The sequence below is a fragment of the Ixodes scapularis genome, unplaced genomic scaffold, assembly GCF_016920785.2.
Source record: "Ixodes scapularis isolate PalLabHiFi unplaced genomic scaffold, ASM1692078v2 PGA_scaffold7__128_contigs__length_106722199, whole genome shotgun sequence".
NCBI lineage: Eukaryota > Metazoa > Arthropoda > Arachnida > Ixodida > Ixodidae > Ixodes > Ixodes scapularis.
The window spans coordinates 38,307,995-38,326,655 of NW_024609882.1; positions in this window are offsets into that span (position 1 = coordinate 38,307,995).

An 18,661-nucleotide genomic window follows, 5' to 3' on the forward strand; every position below is an offset into this window, starting at 1 on the left:
GTGTCGGCTTTCACACCGACACCCGGGCGCCCAGCTCACACCGTTCGCGGTCTTGAGACTCCCGGCGTGTCTACTTTTGCACAGACACCCGGGCGGCTAGCTCATAACACTCTTCGCCGTGAGACTCCCGGCGTGTCGGCTTTCACACCGACACCCGGGCGCCCAGCTCACACCGTTCGCGGTCTTGAGACTCCCGGCGTGCCTGCTGTTGCAGTGACACCCGGGCGGCCAGCTCACAACACTCTCCGTCATGAGACTCCCGGCGTGTCGGCTTTCACACCGACACCCGGGCGCCCAGCTCACACCGTTCGCGGTCTTGAGACTCCCGGCGTGTCTCCTTTTGCACAGACACCCGGGCGGCTAGCTCATAACACTCTTCGCCGTGAGACTCCCGGCGTGTCGGCTTTCACACCGAGACCCGGGCGCCCAGCTCACACCGTTCGCGGTCTTGAGACTCTCGGCGTGCCTGCTGTTGCAGTGACACCCGGGCGGCCAGCTCACAATACTCCCCGTCATGAGACTCCCGGCGTGTCGGCTTTCACACCGACACCCGAGCGCCCAGCTCACACCGTTCGCGGTCTTGAGACTCCCGGCGTGCCTGCTGTTGCAGTGACACCCGGGCGGTCAGCTAACAACATTCTCGGTCATGAGACTCCCGGCGTGTCTGCCTTTGCACTGACCCCCGGGCGAACAGCTTCCACTGTTCCCGGTCCTACGCTACCCGAAGCAACTGCATTTGAGTTGGACCCTAATGCGATTCCCTTTCAGCCAAAGGCCGGCCCGATCCCCAGCGTCAGAGCCGCTTTGAAGTTCTCAACACCAAGGATGGTCGCTCTGGATGGCCGGCCGCTAATGGACTCGCACCAGTCGACGGAGGTAGGAACAACCTCACTAAACGAGAAACCGACAGTGCTCATCCCAGCTGTGAGTAGAATCGAATCTACACCCAAGTCTCTTGAACCTCGTATGACTGTGAATGTACTAGGTATACCAGTAGCCGCTCTTTTAGATACTGGAGCAAACATATCGCTTATTGGGGATGCTGTATTTGCGGAATGTAACAAGAGAAAGATACATCTTCGGTCAGCAAACGTGAAATTGCAAGTAGCATCGGGGTCCGTACTGCCTGCTGCCGGCGCAGTCAGGTTACGAATTTCCTTTCATGGGAGAAAACGAAGACAACGGTTCGTATACCTCCCAGAACTGCCGGTGCCCATGATCCTCGGTAGAGATTTTATTGCAGCGGAGCGGGTTTTGCTCGACTTTGCCCAGGCTGGATATTGGTTGGGTGGCGAAATGAAATTAACGCCGTTTACCAGACGGCAAGATTGTATTCGCGGCCAAGCGTTCCCGTTAAACTTTGCCGGGCAGATGCCTTTACTTCCAGACAGCGTGCTCAAAGCCGTGCAAAAGTGTTCCGGTGAAGACAAACAGAAGCAGCTCCAGAAACTGCTGGAACCCTTCTCGCCGATGTTCACGGAAAGACCTGGGAAAACCGATCTCCTACAGCACCGCATTGAAACCAAGGATGCACCTCCCCGGAGGTGCAATCCGAGACCCATAAGTGCTCACAAGCGCGAACTTCTTGATGCGGCGCTATCGGAAATGATCGACACAGGCGCAGTACGTCAGTCAAAAAGCCCGTGGGCTTCCCCGGTAGTCCTTGCTCCAAAGAAGGACGGCACAGCAAGGCTTTGTGTTGATTACAGGCGCCTAAATGAAGTGTCAGTCAGAGACAGTTACCCGTTTCCTAGTATTTCCTCAGTAATGTATGCCCTTGGAAACGCGACTGTTTTCACAACCCTCGATTGCAGCCGCGGATTTCTTCAAATCGAAGTTCATCCGGCTGATGTAAAGAAGACCGCATTCATTTGCCATAGGGGGTTGTTCGAATTCACTCGCCTTCCCTTTGGTTTGTCCAACTCTCCCGCCAGCTTTCAACGCCTAATGGACGTTGTCCTCGGTGACGCGAAGTACGAGTTTGCGATGGCGTACATGGATGACGTAGTGGTCTTTTCACGAACATTCGAGGAGCATCTCGTGCACCTTCAGATCATACTCGAACGAATGCGTCAAGCCGGCCTTACGATTCATCCAGATAAAGTCCAGTTGGCATCGCCTGTAATCAACCTTCTCGGATTTGTTGTGGATAACGGAACGCTGCGGCCGAATGAAGATAAGCTGCGCGCAATAACGGAGTACCCACCCCCTTATGACGTCAAAAGCCTACAGAGATATCTCGGGATGATTGCGTTTTATAGAGATTTTATTCCGCAATGCGCTGAGATAACTGAACCTCTGAACCGATTGCTCCGCAAAAAAACGAAATGGTGCTGGGGGCAAGAGCAGCAAACCGCATTCGCGTGTCTTTCAAGGGCTGTGACTGAAAACGCGTGCTTAAACCTGCCCGACTTGAATCGTCCGTTCGTCTTGCAGACCGACGCAAGCGATTACGGATTAGGAGCAGTCCTTCTGCAGGAACATGACAGCGTTCTTCGTCCCGTAGCTTTCGCTAGTCATACGTTAACCGGAGCGGAGCGAAACTACTCAACAACCGAAAAAGAGTGCCTGGCAATTATTTTTGCGCTTAAGAAGTTTGACATGTACCTTGACGGCGCTTCGTTTAGCATTCAAACTGACCACATGGCTCTCTCGTGGCTCAAAGGGCTTCAAAACCCTGCAGGACGACTCGCTCGATGGGCCCTTTCGCTCCAGCGCTACAAATACACAATCGAGTACAAGCGTGGAGTGGCTAACCACGTTGCAGATGCGTTGTCCCGTGCTCCACTTCTCGGGCAGGAAATGCAGGTAGATCCCGACTTGGTGGCACTGGCCAATGCGGCGCCCATCACACCAGAGTCGCGGTGGGGAACCCTGGTGAGCAGAGAGGAGCTCCGAGCGGCCCAGCTGTCCGATGGACTTTGTCAGAAGGTGATGCACCAGCTGGCAGAAGAAAACTCAGCCGACGCTGGGAATCCCAGAGACTTGGACTCATACCTGCTCAGCAGCGACGGCATCCTGCTGCGATACATCCCCCAGGCGGACGATGGGTCCAGCGGCCCGCCATTCCGGTCTGTAATACCACGTAAACTGCGTAAGTCATTTATAAGATATATGCATGATCCCGCCTTGGCAGGCCACAGCAGTGGGAGCAAAACTTACGAAAAGTTGTCCCAAATTGCAACGTGGCCAGGTATGAGGCAGGATGTGATGAGGTACGCTCGTAGCTGCCCGGTTTGTCAGAAGGCAAAACCCCGAGGTGGCCAACCACCAGGTTTAATGCAGTCGGTCGAAAGCAAGTACCCCTGGGAGTGTGTTGCCTGCGACGTTGTCGGTCCCTTTCCCCGTAGTCCACGCGGCAATCAGTATTTGCTAGTAGTGACCGACCATTTCACAAAATGGGTCGAAATGTTTCCTTCGCGCAAACTAGACTCTAAGAAAATCTGGGACTGTCTTCTCGAGACGTTCGCGCGCTTTGGCTTTGCCGCAACGCTTATTACAGACAACGCTTCTTATTTTGTTAGCAAGGTGTTCGTGGATGCGTGTAAGGCGCTAGGCATACGGCACAGACGGACTTCGCCATACCATCCACAGGCGAATATCACGGAAAGAGTGAACCGTAACCTGAAGCAGATGCTTGTATCGCATACAGAACGACACAAAGACTGGGACGCGAAATTAGCAGAAATGGCATTCGCTACCCGCACAACAATCAACCGGTCCACGGGTTTTACTCCGGCCCAACTTAACTTTGGAAAAGAGCTCGTGTTTCCCCTGGGAAACGGCCTCCTTTGCACAGATCCTGCGAGCATGCAGCGCACAACCACGCAGTTCGCAGAAGATCTCCGGAAGCGTTTCACGGAGAACCTGCGTGAAGCTCGAGAGAGCCTCGGCGTCTCGAGACTGCAGCAGGCAAACCAGTACAACAAGGGGAGGCGAAATCTGCAGTTCAAGGTAGGAGATCTGGTACTGAGGCGAACTCATCCGCTGAGTGATGCTGCTAGAGGCTTCACGGCCTCTTTAGCAAAGAGGTGGGATGGCCCCTACCGTGTTAGTAGAAAGCTCTCTAACCTGTCTTATGAGCTGGTGCATTGTGAATCTGGTGAAGTGTGCGGGTCTATTCATGTCGCCGACCTAAAAGCTTTCTATGAACCCGAGGAGGTAGATGTGTCGCAGGTTCCAGATGACGACTATCCGGACTACCTCTCGGAAGATTCCACACCGTCTCTACCGCGGTACAACTTGAGACGGCGGTGAAGACGACCGGGAGTAGCACGAATTCTAAGTGTATTATCTTCATGCCCTCTTCGGTGTTTTGGGGGGGAGAAGAGAAATGGTCCGCGCTCCCGCATGCACAGTGGGACAGGCATCTTTCGTGTGCGCGGCTACTTTTTCCTACCGCGCCATGGCCTCATGTTGTTTTTAATTTCTAGTTTCTCGTGCCAGACAGCGGCGACGCAGCTCCCATCATCAGACCACCCCCCATGGCTGCATCGGTACTGTCCGGAAGTACTGACGTCGGACCCGTGCTCGCTCATCTGAGAAGACCCTTGCTGACCCAGAAGGAAGGCCCCCCCGAAGACCATCAAAGACCTCCTCTGTTTTTGTTTTTGGAAGGGGGGAGATGTGTGGGCAACCTGGCGATTCCAAGCGGTTGGCCCAGGCTGCCCCTCCGACAATCATAAGTGGTCATCTTGACCACGAGGGGGCCAAGGGCAACTGGCCACGCGAGCGGCGCTCCGCCGCTGATAAAAGGCCGTCGCAGCGGATGCGCGGGGGCGGTTGGGATCGCGGCGCAGGCGATAGCGCTCATTAAATGTTTACGTGTTGTTGAACTGGTGTGCTGTGTCATTCTCCGAGACGGGTAGCAGCAAGGGAAATCCCACAAGTTTAAATTTAACCCTATAGCCGACGCTATAAAAACCGGTGGAGCTAATCGAGCGACACCAAAAGTGCCTGGTCGCGGCGTTCGATCGTCTTTGGGGATTTGTTGTCACCGACCAAACCAATCACGCATACCCAACGCACCGCGATCCTCTGCTTCGTTTCGGCACGTGATTGTTTCAGCAGGTAATGAGAAAGCCACAAAACAACAGGCGCCGTGACAATGCACTTTTGGCAGTGCCTGATTGTTCTCATCGGATCGTGTATAGCGTCGGCATCGCTCGGACTTGGTATGCTGAGTTTACGGAGTGCAAGTTCGTCTGCTTTTTTCGCAGGGGGTTGTGGTGACATCAGAAAGCTGAGCTCTGATTGGCTCTGATTGAAGGGTAGTGGGTAGACCTCGAGGGTAGCTTGCTTTGAGGTTCGGCCAGTAGCCTTCAATCAGAACCTATCAGAACTCGGCGTTCTGAGTCGTGACGTCAACGCCACTCCTGCAAAGAAGCAGACGAACTTGCGCTCCGCATAAGGAAGTCGCGAATATGCAGAGTTTTGAGGTTTTCAGACTTTATAAGACTTACATTTCTAGAAAAGTTAGACTAAAATTGTGCTGTGCACATGCGCCGGAATGAAAAACGAGCTCACGTCAACCTGACGGAGAAGAGATGCAATGTCTGAAAAGGAGTATTGCTAAACATTAGTGAACTAACCTCAATTATTATAAATGTCCACATGTTTGCTTTTACATCGTGGAAAATGCAAAATAAAACTCCAACATATTTTCCATTCATAGATGCGAAATATTTGTGCCGAAGTCGGGCGACGCCTTGTTTTCAACGGTCGAATCCTGCCAAAACTCGACGAAGGTTCGCCAAGTCAGTCGGACCTCAAGTCCTAAAAGAAGTTTGTTACATTCCTAGTTGTAAAAGCGTCTATATATCTCACTAAATGCTTCTCGTGATCACAAGTCGCTTCTGAAGGAATTTGTTGAATGATGGTGCTAAGTTCGGTAGTCACTATCTGTGCAATGGTGACCTGCGAGGTCTTAGCACATGTGCAGAGCACTTGACAATCTATTTATGCATGCGTTGCAGTGATAACGTTTGTACAGCTTGTACGCTTTGATCCCACTTTGGACGGTCGCAAAAATCTGTTTCTCAACGTATCGCGCTGGGATTTACTGCAGAGGTGCCTGAAGGTGGCGGAAGCTTTCACAAAAATTGTGGAAAGGCTGGCTGGCAGATCGTCCAAAGTGGGATCGAAGCTTTAGTGTACATGCTGTAGACTTGAAGTTATTTATCCTAATGCGAAATGCAATACTATGTTTATCATAACTTGCTTTCCAAAATTGAACGAAACATCGATACATATCTACATTTTTCCTGATTTCCAGCCCTTGCAACTTTCTTGTTTTCTATTGTATAATTAACCGCGGTGTATACACGCTTCTGAAAGCTAAAATTTTACGCAGTACGAACCACCCACAGGTGCGGACAATACAAGGACTTATTTTTTTCTTGATCGTTAACTATGGCGAGATGTGACAAATTTTGTGAAGGACAGTATATGCTAGCGGTGGGGGATTTAGGTATGATAAAATACTTATTGTGTGCCAATAAAGCAGGTATTTGTCAAGGTGTGGTGTTTGAAAATATTTTATGTGCTAAGCATCAGGTGCCGACTATGCACAGAGTGCGCACTATGCCCAAAGTGCGAACTATCTAAGGGGAACAAAATATGAAACTTGCCTTGATCAATCTGATAATCCCGGGAGTACGAAAAGTGTCGTGTGTGCATTATGCGCGCGTTATGATTTGTTATCCTTGGTAATGGGAAGCTTTTGGGTGATTACGGATGCCCTGCACAAGCGGTCCACACTCTTGTTTTTTCCTGCCTTACCAGAATGATTAAAAAGAGTTTAAGTTTATTCCTGGAGTTTGTTAGGAGCACGCTTTCACATGAGCAGTTTTCCATGGGTTGTAGTTGTTGCGGAATAATTATGCGCGCCCTTGGATTGCGAGGACCCCTTTGTGTTAAATGAAGTAATCACGAAGGGTGGAGGTTCATCGCGCCCTTTACGCTATGTATTGGCTGGTGTTTGATATTGAGAGGTTTCACGCTTGCTGCGCTACCCCTTGATGCGTTATGATAAACTGCGTGATGTTTTGAAACCACGTAGAGAGCCGGGCTTGGTCATTCAGGATCCAGCTTCGTGCGCCGACGGTCGCTTCAGGGTTCAGTGGGCTGGACTAATTATGACTCGACGTCGACGGTCGCCTGCGAATTAATTATACTGGACTAAGTATGACTCACCGTCAACTGTTGCCTGTGTACTAAGCATGTAGGACTAAGTGCGATGCAAACAGTTATCTGCGAACTAAGCATGCAGGACTGAGCATAACTTGCCGCCGACCGTTGCCTGTGGACTAAGTATGCTGCACTATACACTCCGTGCGACGCGACTGGCGCGCCGCCGCGCGGCCGGTACCGAAGGTAGGCAGTGAGAACCCCAGAGAAAACGAAACCGAAACCGCGCCGCGTTCGTTGGTACGCATTGAAGTCGGAGCGGTGCGGTTGCGCTGGGTTCACAGCATGAGAAGTGCTGCCTGTGTTGCGTCATTAAGTGCTTCAATAGTTATGCGTCGTATCTCGTGGGGACAAAGTTTCGCAGTTTTTCACCTCGCCTATGTTTTGTGGGACAGCGACAACGATGGAGCCGTGCCGTACGACGTGGAAATTTGGTATCCCGATCATGTCTGCGACTGTGTCGGCACGGCTGACATATTCTACACTGCCGCTTTGCGCTCTGCGTTTATTTTCGTACCAGTAACGCCTACATGTGTCAGCGCCGATAGGACGAACTGAAATGCCATCCCACACTCGCGGGTATGCAGTGCCGATGTCGTTGGAGGAATGCCCTCCAAGGAAGTTTCGTCCCCATCGTACGTGTCGATGATATTTCTAAACAACTATGGCACGCAATCTGTACTTCACGAAGAAAGATTCGAACGGTAAAAAAAGTGACAAATATAAATCTAAAGAAAACAAAAATGAAACTCGGAATCACTGGAGAATCGACGTTTGAGTATGGAAGTTTATGTAATGTGCTTTCTTATGGATGTGGAAACGCTAACACCCCGAGTTCTGTAGACAACAATTTTTTTTTCTCGGCTTTAGAGCCACGTATCGCAGAGTGGTTCGAACTGGGAGTACCGTCCACTGGCACCTTCCTACCTGTAAAGTGTGCACCTCCCACGATGAGTGGTATTATCTGACAGCTTTTGACGGTCAAAGCCAATTCCACATTCAGTTACGCCGCCCAAACTAAATTTACACCTGTTTCGCTATGCCAACTATTTTTGTTATAATAAGTGTTGTGCCAAGTTACGGTCATGTCCAAGTACCTGTGCGCCGAAAATCAGCTATTACACAACAGCTGACCGCAAAAGCCCTTGGTGGCCAAACCGTGTGTTGGCCGACAACTTTGTTTTCTCGGCTCTGGAACCACCTTTCGTAAAGTTGTTTCAATTGGAAGTACAGTCCATTAGACCCTTCCTACCTCTAAAGTATCTGCCTCTCCCGACAAGTGGTATTCTCTTGACAGCCTTTTCATGGTCAAAACCGGTTTCCATTGAGTTACGCCGCCCAAACCAAATTTTCAACTGGTTTCCCTATGCCACCTTTTTTTGTATAATAAGTGCTGTTTCATGTTACTGTCAAGTCCAAGCACCTGGGTGCCCAAATCTGCACTTTGCACAGCCCGCTATAACAAAACATTTTGGGTCCAATATTAGATATCCCGTACATCTTTATTTCTTTATTCGTTGGAAACATAACCTTCACACCTCCTGTCTTAATGAAACTTGGCACACTTCGTGCACAAACTTAGTGAACATCTCACTCGCCTCCAATATCATCGTTCCAGCAGTCCTACGTTTACAGCGACGAGCGAAATAAATTTCCCACTCAGAGCAATTATGGTGGCGGCCGTCTTGCTTTTCGGAAAGTTTCTCCAATTCCTTTTTCGGCCGCAACTAGAGAAATTACCCCTAATAACGACTCAAACTCAATATAGAAGAAGTGGAGAACAACTAAATGCCCTTCTGCCCCAGCACTCATGCAACGTCACCCTCAACGTATCGGCTCAAAAAGCAAAAGTTCCGCCCGTGCGCGCTTCCGCAGCCACAGCTTGACATGCGAAAAGGCGCCGCAGGCTGCTGAACGCGCCTCACTGTCGAACGCCCGCTCCTCTGCTAGCGGCGCTACGCGCGTTTTTCAAAGCGCCCCCTATAGTTCCCGCACGGAGTGTATAAGGAGCCATGAGTGGATAACAGTTTGATAATCCACATCCGATCCGTATCCGCATCCGAACCGGATCCGCAAAATTCGGAACAGCATCGCACCCTCAATCCGCGCGTTCATTTTACATCATAACATCAAGCATTAATTAAAATTAAAAAAAAAAGTATGTGGATGGTACCCTATAAGCCTACAAAAGTAAGTACCAGCTTACAAAAGCAAGTTGGTACTTACTTTTGTACAAAGAACTCTTCGTGTCAAAATACGGTGAAAGTAATTTTATCGTATTTATAAGATAAGCGATTATTCTTCCAGGGGCCCTAAACTCGTGAAACGCAAAGTTAGAGCAGAAAGTTCGCGGAGCGTGCCGATTGGACGTCGGCAAAAAAAAAGTGCGAAGTCATCGTCGTGATAGGCCAATCGGCGCCCTCCGTCAACTTCGGCCCCAACTTTGTGTTTGACGAGTTTAGAGGCCCAGGGACACTTGGTATAGCTGGAAAGATGATCGCAGTTATGAGATCGTCTTGGGAATACGTGGCACTGACACTCTGTCCAGAAGATGCGCTCAAAGGAAATGGCATTTTAAGATTTGTTTTCCCTTTTGCGTTGTAAAACCCACTTCAAGCAAAAGCATATTTTATAAACATAAAAAAATTAACAAAAGGCATACTAATATCATTTTGTAATTTCTTTTTAGGCCAATCAATAAAAGAGTGGGAGAGGAAAGGCTCTCACCCACTGCAGCAAAGTATACTCGTGTATATATGGTAAGGCGCGAGGACACCCCTGGGGAAAGATCAAAATATTCAATAATATCAACAGCTCCGATCGGTTTCAATTTTAAACCCGAACCCTCAACTGCATGCTGTGATCCATGTTCGCGTCTCCAGCTCATTGCTCGCCCTCCCGTGGCGGAAACGGGAAGCACTTTAGCCGGGGTCTCCGGTTCTCCTGCTCAGCGGGCACGGCGGAACTGCACGCGATCATGGCTCGCGAACAGTCATTTCTGAATGCAAACATCACTCTTCACTGTTCCAACGTGGTGCTGCAGTCGGTATAGGATTGCACGCTGTTAGATAGTTTTAGTATTGTGTATAGAAGCAAACGCAAGCGCTCTGCGTTTGCCTACCAGTTGCGTGCTCCACGCTGTAAATGCGCGCCGTTTTCATGCGCCAATCCAAGGCCGCAATTTCGGGCTCCGCGCACGCGCAGTGTGGAACACGCAACGTTAAAGCAAACACACAGTGCTTGCGTCCGATCGTAGACGCAATACTAAAACTGACTACTGTTTCACCGGTTTCCAACACCAACGAAACATGCTGCAGTGAGCAGACGTGCAAGCGGGTTCCCTCAAATTAGAAAGGTTGAAATTGGCAAAACGACGGCGCGTAATAATGGAAGAAACCGAATTTTCTGGGGAGATTGGTAATTAAAAAACAATAAAAACGGAATTCGTTTTTTTTTTTCTTTTTCTATTTTGTTACGAAGGGTTGGCGGCGACTTTGGAAGTTTTGCCGATTGTCAAAAGTCGCGATTGATAGCACCATATGTTTCGCCCACAAATAAGGACTTTTTTTTATCATTTGTTAATTAAAAATGCTGAAATTGGTACCAGGGATAATAGTTCGCACATTTTTGATTGATATACTTGTTCGCCCGTTGAAAATTATATCATAACTTGGTAAGCAACAAATTATATTAGAGTCTGAAAACACATGTACGAAACAAAAATGGAGACAATTAACGGATGAAGAAGGGGACAAACGTTTGTCCCCTTCTTTGTCTCCTTCTTCGTCTCCTGTTTTTTTCAAATATGTGGAGCATCAACCAGCTCGCCTGATTACTTTCTTTTTCTTCAATCGGCTTAAGAGCAACGTATTAAAGTTTATAATTTGCATTATTATTATTCACGGATATTTCGCCAATGTAGGCCCTTAAGAACACCACTCGCGATCCCAAAAATACGCCATTCGACCATAAGTCTTTCCAGAAAGGTTTCCCTTTGTTTTCTTTTTGGCACCTGAAACGCTGTGGCATCGTAATCAAGATGGAAAAACAACTTGTTTTTTTTTTTGTCTATCAAGGTAGACAAACAACAAGTTCTATCCGTGACGCGTTGCTCTAAAAAACACACTTTGCGATCCTACTCGGATTCCGTCTTTGGGGTTTTGTTCTGAGAACCGCGTTTTATTAATTTATACGTTTTGTGAACATATTCTAAACAAGTTACCCGTAGGATATCTTGTAAAATTCGGATTGATTTTGATGTTGTGCCAACAAATTATAGACCAATTTCGTTGACCTGTGTTCCTTGTAAACTTTTAGAACATATAATATATTCATCTGTCATGAAACACCTAGTCTCAAATAACCTGCTATTTCCCAATCAGCACGGCATTCAACGTGGTCTTTCGTGCGAAACCCAATTGTTTGAACTGTTAATGGATTTGCATACCTGTATACACTCATCCTCACAAATCGACGCTATTTTTATAGACTTCTCGAAGGTCTTTGATCGTGTACCACACAGTTGTCTGATAAAAAAGCTTCAATATCTCAAAATTATTGATAAGTTAATTACATGAATTCGTGAGTTTTTGCACGATAAAAATCAATCAGTATTTGCAAATGACATCACCTCACCACCTATACATGTCAAATCTGGTGTCCCTCAGGGATCCGTTACTGGACCACCTTTGGTTTTAATTTATATAAATGACCCCCCCAACAACATTTCTTCAAAGATTTGCTTATTTGCAGACGACTGTGTAGTATACCGTCAAATAGCTAGTCAAAGCGACTGCCTAACTCTTCCAGGTAATTTGGATATCATACTTTCATGTTATGACACGTGGAAAATGCAGATAGATATAGATAAAACAAAAATAATGACATTTACCAATCGTCGCTCATCTTTTCAATACTACAAAGTTATAGATTCATTATTGGATAAAGTATCCACATATAAATATTTAGGAGTCCACTTAACTTCCAACCTCTCCTGGAACACTCATTTAGATTTGCCTTAGGAAGGCTAACCAGTCACTTGGTTTCTTAAGAAGGCATTTATATATGGCAACAGCAGACACCAAACTTCTTGCATACCCTACCCTCATTAGGCGAAAGTTAGAATATGCAGCTATAATTTGGAACCCGCATCAAAAATACTTAATTAATAATTTAGAATCACTGCAAAACAGGGTCGCCAGGTTTATACTAAAAACGTATTCACCTATAAGCGTCAGTCAACTTAAGAGTTCACTTGGTTTATTGACTCTCCACCAGCGAAGATACCTTGCAAGGTTATCCCCATTTTCAGAAACTCTATCATAGTTCCTCAGATTTCCGTCAAAACAACATTCTCCCAACGGCTCGCATTTCCCCTCGTCATGATCACTTTTACAATGTTCATATTCCATTTTCAAGACCTAATCTGTTCAAATATTCCCCGTTCGTACAGGCGGCGACCGAATGGAATGAGTTGGCAAGCGAAATTGCGACGGTCGCTGATCATGATACATTTATGTTGTTATTACGTGAATATTTAGGGTGAATGAATTATATATTGCCCTGTATGTTTTTTACTCGCTCGCTGGCAGTCTATTGCTGTGTTTTTTCTAGCATGTCGACTGCCTCCAATGATGTGAGTGCACGTGTGGCCGTTTTGTTATGTAATGTCTTCCCTTCGGTGTTCTGTTTAGCGTGACACGATGTCTTTTATTTTTTATTTTTTTTCCTGTGAAATCTTTTATGATTATCTAAAAGTTTATACGACACCCCCTCTATGTAATGCTCCTTTGGAGCATTTAAAGATATGTAAATAAATAAATAAATAAATCATCTAAATACCCAGTACCCTTTCAAAGGCCCGCAATTCATTATTTCACATGACAATTATCTGACTGAGAAAAGGCAGTAAGTGCACAGAAATATCAGCACTGATTTTTCAACAAATACAATATTTTATGTTATTTCTAATATGTATGAACGACCGTCTCAGTGAACTCTCCATTTTTTTTTCTTGTTCTGGCCGAATCGGACACGCATGTCAAAAAATAAAGTTTTCGCGAACAACGTTTTTACCTCAATTATTACACTCTGAGACACAACTTGAGTTATGGAAGGATCCAAAATTAACACCTATACCGAGAAACTAAATCCAAAATAGAGGTTAATTTCGGTTGCGCTTAAGAATTGAAACGTACCGCCTGGCGTAAATATTACTCTAAACAACGTTCTTGTTTTCAAAAAAAAGAAAAGGAAGAAAGAGCTGATCTGCGTTCTTAACTCGCTAGCTTCCTCGTATAAGCGAGAATAAATTGTGTTGCTCAGTGAAGCCAACACACCAGACAGTCTCAGCAACTGGAATGCCGCCAGGCATCTCCGACCCTCACCATAACCTACATTTTGGAAAACGAGTGGCGAAATCTAGAGTGAATTGGAGTCGCAAATACTTAAAAACAACTTAGTGCCAACTGACGAGAAAAAGAAAACGGACACACGCGACATTCCAATTGTCGAGGTTCGCTGCGTAGAGGAAACAGAATACAGTCAAATGGACGGATTCAGACAGGTTCGCCTCTCTTAAATTAAGGCCCGCTAATGAGAAGTCTCTCTCAGTTGGTGAACTTGATGCTGGGGTGGCATGCACGAACTGCGCTGTAGAACATCAAGATGGGGAAACCCATGCTGGTGCAAGTTCCACCCCTCCAGAAGATCGAATTCAGTCTTCTCGATCTACTTGTAGACGAAGAAGCCGCTTGCAGGCTTATTCTATTTTCTCATGGCTTGTCTGTTTTGACTTTTCTTTGCCTAAAGAACGTATTTTCTCTCTTTCGCTGCCAAACAAGAACACACTTTTCCGGGACGACTGATGCACCTGAATTCTTCAATTTTTCTAGGGACAGCATTTGTGGCGAGATAGAACGTTCCAAAGTGATATTTGATGATAATAAAATCCTTCTTGACGTAAAGATAATTTTTTTCCCGATTGGTACCTTTTATCTAAGAGAGTAGTTTTCTCCCGCAATCCTTTCGGTGATGCACCCCTTCATAATATCACTAACTTATTCACTCTACACTGTGCGGCCGGAAGCATTTATGTGCCGCATCGGCAAAAATGTCGATCCGACCTCGCGGATATCCGCATCTGATCCACATCCGCAGCCCCTGACATCCGCCAAATCTGATTAATTTTATCCGCATCCGCCAGTTTAGTGCCAATATCCGCGGGTATGCGGGGCTCTAACTATAAGTATGACTCGCTGCCGGTGGTCGCCTGCGTGCTAAGTATGCAGGACCAGGAATGACTCGGTAACAATGATTGCCTGCGGGTTAAGTATGCTTTATTAAGTCCCACTGCCGCGGTTAGTCGCATGCTACCGCAAGCGATCGTAAGTGGCAAGTCGTATTTAGTCCAATGTTGGCAGATCGGGATCTATATCGACAAGTTGAGCTACGTTTTTTTTTCCACTTGGCGGCTAAGTTTGGTGGTTGGCAATGTCACTATTTTTGGGCTATTTTTAGGGTTGCAGCGAACTTATGTTGAACCTCAGATTCGACTTCAAACTTTGAGGCTCGAATAGTTAAGTTTCGACCTTCTAGTCAGTTAAAAAAAAAAAATATATTTGTTTATTTTTTGGCTAGTTGAGAGGAGAGAGAGAAAAAAGAAGAGCTTCAAACTTGTACAAACTTCGGGGTTGTCAGGAGGCGCAGAGAAGCAATGCTTGCGGAGTTTAGATTTGGTCTCCCCACAGCTCAGTGGAACTAGCGGAACGAACAATACAAACTGATTGCACTGTTACCACAGGTCCGGTAGCCCGTCTTCTACGATGACGAAGACTAAACTCTCCAAATGCTGCTTTGGTGCCCATTGTGAAAATCGTTAGTCACCCAAGTTCGTAAAAATAAGAAGTCCGCCGCTTCACCGCTAAACAAATGACTACCTTCCTGTCGTACCCACCCCATGAAAGGACAACACAATCAGAAGTAGCGTGAACCGGAATGGGAGACACTCATATTCTACACAAGCAAAAAGAGGCGGATGAGATATTGGTAAGGACCCTGAGATATTGGGGGTTCTTTTTTGAAACGCCCAGTGTTCTCAGTGTTTTGTTTCTATATTCTGTTCTATTATTCTATGATGACATCTCCCGGGCTTCATAAAATCGTTAGTCACCCAAGTTCGTAAAAATAAGGAGTCCGCCGCTTCACAGCTAAACAAATGACTACCTTCCTGTCGTCGCCCACCCCATGAAAGGACAACACAATCAGAAGTAGCGTGAACCGGAATGGGAGAGACTCATATTCTACAGAAGCAAAAAGAGGCGGATGAGGTATTGGTAAGGACCTTAGATATTGGGGGTTCTGGTTTGAAACGCCCAGTGTTCTGTGTGTTTTGTTTCTATATTCTGTTCTATTATTCTATGATGACATCTCCCGGGCTTCATAATAAAGCTCTTTGTGTGTTTCGCACTTACTTTTGAAAACCTACAAAGATTCAATGTTGTACGGATAATGATTCTTCGCCTTTTTCGAAAAAAATTCACAAGTGACATAATGTACACAAAATGTGGCGCATCTGAGGGTTGAAATAGAGAATTTGACGTCTATTGCATGTGTGCGAAGTATTTTCAATAAAAAGCTTAGAGATTTTTGTTTCTAGTCTTGGCTATTTTGACTATACATTTTTTACGAGTTTGGCTATATTTAGGCTATACCTTGCAACCGTTTGGCGGTTTCTGGTGGGACCATCTGGCAACACTGATTTATTCCAGCTGCTTTCGCTCTTACCTCAAATGTAGTGCCGAACAAGGCCGTCGGCATGCGGATCGCATGGCCCGCAATTCAATTCCCCCTGAGTTCCTTCGTGAATCTCGTTGGTTGCGATTGACAGTGCTTAATTACATTTATGCATAAAGTATTACACATAAATTTATTCTGCATCGGTTTCGAATCCTTATGTACTGCCTGCTGTGGACTTAGCACTCGTGTAACGTTTTTTCGCCACACTCAAGTTTTACACTTTTTGCATGAAATCCAGCTCATAAATATTCTGTGGTAAAACAAAAACTTTCAACCGAAAAAACGGTACACTTCCCTCGGGGCCTACATGTGGTTCTCTTAAATAAACAGTTGTGCCTGTCTCTATCCCCGTATGTTTTTCTCTCCATAGTCTCTAGATGTAGAGATGCCTCGTTTAGTAGCCTAGGTACGTCACAACTCGTGCATATTTAAAGACATCCAAACAACTACGTCACATCCAATGCACGCATAGTTTCCCTCTCGGACTTGCGTCGGGTTTCCCGGCGATGTTACTTGGGCATTAGCCACGCGATGCTTCCCTGACCTTTCAATTGTAATCCACGGAACAAAAAAAAAAAAAAAAAGAAACAAGTTTGCTGTCTTCTCGTGGGAAACTAAGATACGTGAGTGCCATTTTGATCGTTAAACATTTCTTTTGTGTCTTTGTAAAGAAGGACTGGAACCTTCTTTCCCAATCTTCGTATGTTCGAGAGAGGAGAACGTGAAGGTAGGAGTACGATTGGTCACAAAACTTCAACCAATCGGTCAGATTTTTGACCTAATGTTGACGCACGGTCTCTCACCTATTACAGCATTTCACTAGGTCATATTCGTCTACGGTAAGGCTGAGCATAACGTGGTGGCGGCTTGCCAACTTTTTTTTTTCTCTGTCGTCTTCGATGAAAACAAAGCACTTCCTTTATCCGCCCGTAAGATTTCCTTGAACCTCTGAATTTTCATGAGGCTAAAATAATAAAAAAAGAAACTCAAACTCGAAACAAAAGAAAAATGCAAATATAAATTTCCAAATCGGCGATTTTCTTTTTTTATCGATTTTCTCAGGCGATACGCGCCAGCCCAGATAGTTTCTACACGCAGAGGCGCACACGTGCATATACAAGGAAAACATTGCTTGTCAGAGGTACCGTGAGAAACATTCGGAAGGGAAAAAGATCCGTCAGGCTTTCTTCGTCTTGAACCCTCCTAATCGCAGCACCATGTTACGCACTTCCATTTTTTTGTATTTGTTTTATTGTCACGTTGACGTGCGAACTCTCTGGGTATAGGCTCAGCAAAAGGAGCATCGGGGCGTATTTCTGACGAGCGTCGCGGAGGAGTCAGCAGAGCCTGGCAGCTGCGAGACTCCGGCTGTTTGGATTCCCCTGTCTGCAAAAGGTACTCATACTTGTTCTGAACACACCATGCTCAAACAAAATCTACTAGTAACGTGTTATGGCCTTTAGAAGTATAACGACTTGTAATAATACCCTTGTCACAAGGGCACATTTAGTTTCGCGTATTCCTATGGCTGACATTCGCCCTTAATGTCAATTGTCCAGAGTCATACGATAACTGTCAATGAAACCCGCTTTTAGATTGAATTTTTTTAATTCGATCCGACAGACTAAATGTTTTAAAAAAAATTGCTTCAAGAATGATTATTTGTCTGATTCATTTATTGAAAGAGTTTTTATATGGCTGCTTTTCTATACACTCATCAGAAAGCTGTATAAAATCCGTGTTACCTTTATACCAGTATATATGTATATAGTGCTACAAAATTAACGAAAACAAGCGATCGTATTTTTTTTGTGATTTTTTTTTTGAATTTTTAGGTTGTCATTTAATCTAGTAGTGTTACAAATTGTGCTCATTTGTTTCACTTACCTAAGAGGAAAACTGTGGTGTCTGCTAATATTCTTTAAACGTAAAGTGCGAGAAAGCCCCAATTTAGTGTTGGGGCCAACAGAGTCGCGCAGTGTAGATATGTTAGGGTAACAAGAATATTACAGATATTTAAAAAGCTGCAACTCTTTCTCAGGGATTGGGATTCAGAAGTGCTTTTGATTTGTCTATGCTCGTGGTGCTTGATCATTGTTGTTAAATTGTCGTAAAGATCGTTAAGCAAAAAAGCATTATTGCGTAAATTCCTGTTTATTATGCAAGACAAATATAAAATTCACCCACTTACAAATATCTTGCGCAACTATTGCTTTACTGATAATCATTGCCACAATTTTTGTTTTAGAACACTTCGTTTGAAATGTATGGAATCACGGCTTTGAGGTTAACATTCGATAAGCTGGAGTGAACCTCTCTGGGAACGACACTGAATCCGCCCGTGACTGGCAGAGGGGTTACGTGTTAACGAAGCAAAGTTTGTTGGCAGAAATTGTAGCGCTCCAGTTGATTCTCCTGTTGTATAGTTTCCCGCAAAATAAAGACCCGTTCGCCGAGGCAGGTTATGCGGCGATGCTAGGTATTCTATGACCGGAGGCACCTTGGGAGGAGACTACGCCGCCTGGCATGGTCTTTCTAAATACCGCACTCTCGGGCCAGTCAGCCCAGTAAAGAACGTTGTTATTTGTACCAAGCGTGCTCTTTAAGCAGTTTCTCACTATTAACAAAGTGTAATATTTGACCCTTTCCCCACGTCCGCTTGTTGCCTTCCATGGAC